The sequence below is a fragment of the Lactuca serriola genome, chromosome 9 (assembly GCF_051521515.1).
Source record: "Lactuca serriola cultivar US96UC23 chromosome 9, Lser_US96UC23_V15, whole genome shotgun sequence".
NCBI classification, from domain to species: Eukaryota; Viridiplantae; Streptophyta; class Magnoliopsida; order Asterales; family Asteraceae; genus Lactuca; species Lactuca serriola.
In genome coordinates, this window is record NC_136416.1 from 182,455,489 (window position 1) to 182,462,073 (window position 6,585).

General features: G+C 34.7%; 1 pseudogene; it reads left to right on the plus strand.

Annotated features, from left to right (window-relative positions):
* Positions 1-3,934: 3,934 nt before the first annotated feature.
* On the plus strand, positions 3,935-5,775 carry LOC145076357 (9-cis-epoxycarotenoid dioxygenase NCED1, chloroplastic pseudogene; annotated as a pseudogene).
* The last annotated feature ends 810 nt before the right edge of the window (positions 5,776-6,585 follow it).

The following is a 6,585-nucleotide window of genomic DNA, read 5'->3' on the forward strand; positions in this document are numbered from 1 at the left end:
GTGTCCATGAATATTCGACATTGCATTCATGTGCTATCATTTAGTGTCTTCGAGTACTAGTAATTTTATTTGATTAAAACTTATGCAACATCATCTTAATATTTACCATAAACCTGAAAGTCTTCCTCTTAAATACTACTATGAAATACTACTATGGTCAATGAACTTTTAACTCATGAAGCGATTAGCTAGCTATTATCTATATATTAAATATGGCCCATAAATAACCTTTGGATTAGTTTTTTTATGAATTACAAACTAATTAATCTACTCTTAAATAATCATATATGTCTCCACCGAGACTTGAACCTCTGACCTCTCAAATGAGATGGTCACTCAATACCGATAGGTCATTGGCCCTTTGGTCTTTGGATTAGTTAATCTCTCAAGTTGATTATTTAAACGAATTTATAGAATTAATAAATAACTATTTATCTATATTAATAAATTAATTTATTTCCTTTTTTTTCATTTTATTTAACTAGTAAAAAATAAACATTATATTTACATATTTATACATTCTAATCGGTAAATAATAAATTTATCTTATATAAATTTATTCTTTATTTTCTCTTTGTGAATGATCTGATATGCTCCATATAGTTAGCAATATAGTAGAAAACAATCTTCGACACACGATGCAACAATAATATGTTAAATTCAAACAATTAGAGTTAGCTAGACTATAAAGTTTGAAACGATAGACTTCTTGGAAAGTGCAACTTTATCATTCGGGATTGATATACTTTGTCAAATGAATTTAAGAAAAGTTAGAAAACTATTTTTTTCCGTGTTTAAAGTTCCTAAGTGGTGTAGATGTAATTTTTGTGGGGGAATACATTGAAATGATAAATAATTGAATTTGGTGAAGTAAGAGATGTAACTTGCACCTAAGGAGGTTGATGGTTTAAAGGTTAGTAGTGTTTTTTGCTACTAATCAAACACTTTTCGTGGTTTATGGTTTAGAGGTTAGTAGTGTTTTTGCTACTAATCAAACACTTTTCGTGGTTTATGGTTTAGAATTTGGTGAAGTAAGAGATGTAACTTGCACCTAAGGATGTTGATGGTTTAAAGGTTAGTAGTGTTTTTTGCTACTAATCAAACACTTTTCGTGGTTTATGGTTTAGAGGTTAGTAGTGTTTTTGCCATTAATCAAACTCTTTTGGCTAAACAAAGATGACATGTTTGTTGGAAAATTTAGTATAAATATTTATATTTTTACTAACTTTGGACATATATAAGTATTTATATTTTTACATAAATTTTTGGCGGCTATTTCAAAGAATCGAGTCCAACTCGAGCCTAAGTCACCATGTTTGCTACTACTCTTTTCTTATAGGAAAATTTCAAAAAGAAAACGAAGAACTTACACTAACAATGTTTTTAAAGGATAAGACTTTTATTTATTAATTTGATAATAAGTGTACATTGTAAGTACCAGAATTTCGATTAGTGACACAGAGGAGAGATATATTATGATTTATATTCGAATTTTGATTTTTTAGAGTCTTTGGTGATTGAAATTTCCAATTAGAGAAGACGATGTTTGATAAAATTTTGTAATGGGGCTTAAATTGAGTTTTGGAATGATGTGTGGACTAGTTTAACCTGTTAGCTAATTGATTTACATTACATTATGCATAGAAGACTAAAGATATACCGGTTGCACCACTTTATTGGGGTATGAGATCAGATTTTTAATCGGAGAAAGGAAGTGCGATTAAGCAACAAGGGTTCGACTTTTGTCGAATTTTCGAATCTTGTCACATGTAAGGTTCTTACATATATGGAAGATTATTAGCAACGGGAATTAGATGATCTAGGATGCTTATGTTTCATCCATAATGTACTTTCTAGATAGTAATTTTGAAAGTGTACAGGAAAAAAATTGTTCCAATGTAAGTAAACATTCTTGCTTGGGGGAAAGATTGAATCAGATGGCTACTAGATACACTACCACCAAGGTGGCTTAGTGGTGATCACTTTGAATTTAAACACTCAAAACTAAAATGATATTATATTCGACTCTCATAAGGTTTAACCTTTAGGTTGTCTGTCATTAAAAAAACGACTAGAGATAAATTAGACAGATGTGATTTGGATTTGCAATCTCTTCTTTGCCCAATATGTGAAATAGAAACTCAAACTATAATCATGTTTTTTTGTTATAATAATACAATTGAAGATTTGTGGTTAAAGGTTAGACCATTGTGTGGAAATTGCATATTTGCATCCTATATAATAATACAATTGGATGGTCATATATGATTAACTTTACTGGATTATTCAGTAAATATGTTGATAAGGTTGTTCTTTTTGTTGTTTGAGTCATATGGTTGCATAATTACTCCTTAGGGTGGTTGGTATGCGGTTAGAGACCTAGGGCGTTCTTAGACCAGAAGGAGTGGATGCAGTCTAGGCCGCACTCCACCCGCCACATCATCATGCACACCGCCCTTGGGTGCAATCCAAGTGTATTCTAGGCTGCACTGCGGCCTTCCAGGGGTGCACTGTCATTTCTCTCTCTCTCTCTCTCATCTTTTACTTGCTCTCTCTCTCTCTCTCTCTCTCTCAACCAATCATCTTTCTTTCCTTTTCTTTTCTTTTCTCTCTTCTAACCGTTTTTTCACTCCCACCTTGTGGTTTCAAATTGATAAAATAAGAAAAAATATGAGTTGGCATCTATGTGATATAGGAGGGAATGCGATCTCAGTGGCACCACTCCCTCCAGCCTTATAAGAACGGTTTGAATTTTAAATGAAAGGCGAAACCAATCTCTGTGTTGGCTTTCGAAGTAAAAAAAAACGCGGTTTTTGTAGCTTTAAGAATAGATCAAAATGGTGTAGGGGTTTGAAATAGAGTTTATGAGGTTGATAATTCAATGTTTCACACCATTTCTCTTTCTTTCTAATATCGTTTTGTTGTTAAAAAAAAGTTACTTCGGGGTCGTATTCTTGACTTACGTCTTGTTATATGGTAAGCTTAAAGTTCTTGCTCGGATTTGTTAAAAAAATAAATTTTATTCTTTAGAAGTTTATTCGGGGCTAGTCTTTTGCTAGGTTCCTTTAAAAAAAGTTTCCATTGTTCGAAAAAAATATCGACTATTTATATGGATATCAATTTTTGGGCACTTGCGTCAATGTAAAGAATAAAGTTTTGAAATATTGAATGAAACTATATTTGGTTGTTGAGAAGCTCGTTCATACCAAAATTCAACACTTAATTTTAAATTTTAAAGAGCTTACTGTAAGAAGAAGAAAGAGCTTACAGTAAGAACAAACTAGAAGTTGTAAATTTGCTATCAGGACAAATAATTAAAATGCTGAATTGCAAATAATTAAAAATTAATCATGAAATACACTCCAAACAAAATATTCAGAATTTTAATATCATCTAAAACATATCTAATAAATTTCTTTGATTAACTATGAATGTTTAGGGGTTTACTTAAACAGTTAAACGTATAATATATATATCATGAATTTAAGAGGGCAAATATCCTATCATCAGTTCACAGAAAATATCATAATATATGAAATATGTATTTTTTTTTTAAATCTTTATAATTATATTAAAAATAAAAATTATGTATTGACAATACTTTAAAGTTTGTATAAACTTCATGCTACATAATTATGTTTTTTTATAACCAAGAGATGCATAATCTATTTCTTGTAAAAAAAACTTGTAAATTTATAAAATGTATTCATCTAACTATTAGTTATTTAATATTCAAACCTAAATTTATATTTATATAAAATAACACTTATTTGTGAACATAATGACAGCCTGTCGCTATCTACCCAACACGTGGACGTCTTTTACATGTTTTAGGGTGTGACCGTTCCCCTACTATTTATATCTTCTCCTCCCCCACCATATCCGCCACCGCTCTCCTCCCTCTCTTTCTGCTTTTCAACAACTACATAAAAAAAATAACACAATTCTTCAAATTCCTTTGCAGAATCAACAATGGCTGTTGCTTCTACTTCTTCAAGCACCAATTGGGTCAATACCAGACCCACATTCTCTTCATCTCCAAGACGCCGATTGGGTTCGTCTTCCATCTGTTACAGTAAAAAGCACAATTCTAAAACGATTCACTGTGCAATTGATACACAATCGATCCTCCATTTTCCCAATCGATCTCCATGTAAAGAATCCACATCCACATGTCACCCTGAATCACCTTCTTCTTCCTCATCTTCTCCAGAAACACCACGGAATTGGAACTTGTTCCAGAAGGCTGCTGCAATGGCATTGGATGCAATTGAAAACGGGTTGACAACGCGAGAAAAGAAACACCCATTACCGAAAACAGTAGACCCGGATGTACAAATCGCCGGAAACTTCTCACCTGTACCGGAGCAACCAGTTCGGCACTTTTTACAAGTCGCCGGAAAAATCCCTGATGACATTCAAGGCGTTTACTTAAGAAATGGAGCTAACCCCTTCTTCCAACCTACCTCTGGTCACCATTTGTTTGACGGAGATGGTATGATTTACGCCGTGAAATTTGATCAAGGTTCTGCTAGCTACGCTTGCCGGTTTACTGAAACGCAGAGACATGTTCAAGAACGTGCGATTGGGAAACCAACTTTCCCTAAAGCAATCGGAGAACTCCATGGTCATTCTGGTATTGCTAAGCTTCTCCTTTTCTACGCTCGTGGTTTGTGTGGATTGGTTGATTGTAGTCAAGGTATCGGCGTAGCTAACGCCGGCTTGGTTTACTTCAATAACCACCTTTTAGCCATGTCGGAGGACGATTTACCTTATCACGTTCGTGTCACTCCCTCCGGCGACTTAAAAACCGTTGGAAGATACAGCTTCAACGAGCAATTGAAGTTGAATTCCACCATGATCGCGCACCCTAAACTCGACCCTGTTTCCGGCGAGTTATTCGCATTGAGCTACGACGTCATCAAGAAGCCTTACCTGAAATACTTCAGGTTTTCGCCGGAGGGAAAGAAGTCAGAAGATGTGGCAATTGATTTGAAAACGCCGACAATGGTTCATGATTTCGCGATCACGGAGAATTTCGTGGTGATTCCCGACCACCAAGTGGTTTTTAATATGTCGGAGATGATCACCGGTGGATCACCGGTGGTTTACGACAATGAGAAGGTGGCACGTTTTGGGGTTTTAGATAAATACGCTTCGGATGGGTCGGGTATAAAATGGGTCGAAGTTCCGGATTGTTTCTGTTTCCACCTCTGGAACGCCTGGGAAGAACCTGAATCCGGCGAGGTTGTCGTGATCGGATCCTGCATGACTCCGGCGGACTCCATCTTCAATGAAAGTGATAAAGAATTAAAAAGCGTGTTATCGGAAATCCGATTGAACCTTAAAACAGGGGAATCAAGTCGTCGAGCCATAATCTCACCTGAAAACGACGTCAATTTGGAAATAGGAATGGTGAACAAAAACCTCCTCGGCCGGAAAACAACCTACGCTTACCTGGCAGTGGCGGAGCCATGGCCAAAGGTTTCCGGCTTCGCTAAAGTGAACCTCTCCACCGGAGAAACCAGTAAGTTCATCTACGGTGACTCAAAATACGGCGGCGAGCCTCTGTTTCTTCCCAATTCAGAGAACGAAGACGATGGTCATGTACTAGCCTTCGTTCACGATGAGAAGACATGGGAATCGGAGCTTCAAATTGTGAACTCAAAGACATTGGAGTTAGAGGCAACAGTGAAGTTGCCGACGAGAGTTCCTTATGGTTTCCATGGGACATTCATAAGCACAGACGACTTGGCAACACAAGCATTGAGCTGACATGACATGGTTTTGGATTGTGATTAGAAAACTTCTATGAACATAATTAGATGAATATGGAGTTGTCATCATTACAATTAAATTAAATTTGTGATATAGAAGTGTGTCACTAAATAATAACAAAGTCTTAACTCTTATTCTATTTAGATTATTACTTTTTTTTATTTAATATGCTTAAGAATGATATTATACATTTAAAATATCTGATTCGACACATGATCTAAATAGCAATATGACTTCCAGTTTGAATTTCACTCAAATATCATTTTTGAATAGAGGAATTTACGATAATGACATTTTCTTCTTGATATTTTTAGCAATGAAAACAAACTAAGGTCCCGTTTGATGGTTTCTGTCTGGGAAAGTGTTGTCCGGTAAAGTACTGTCTAGAAAGTTTTCTGATTGGGAAAGAAACCATGTTGTTTGATTGTACATCTGATTGACTGTGCTGAATGATGAAAAAAAAATAATAATTCAATAAAAATAAATTTAAAAAAAAAAGGTTATTTAAAAAAATTAATAATTCAATAAAGAAAGAAAGATGCGAAGTTTAGTGTATAATTATCTTTTCAGCCCATTCAGCTAGAAATATATGATTTTGGGGCTTTCTGAGAAAGATATATCTTATCGGGAAAGACCTCTTCTTTTGTGCAAATCAAACAGTCTTTCTGGTCCATTCAGCCAGAAAGATCTGTTTGGACCTAGAAAGATGTGTATCAAACAGGACCTAACCACCAACTATGTACACAAATAAATAGTTATCGATCAAACCACAATAAGTAAATGAACGTGAATGCAAGAAAACAATAA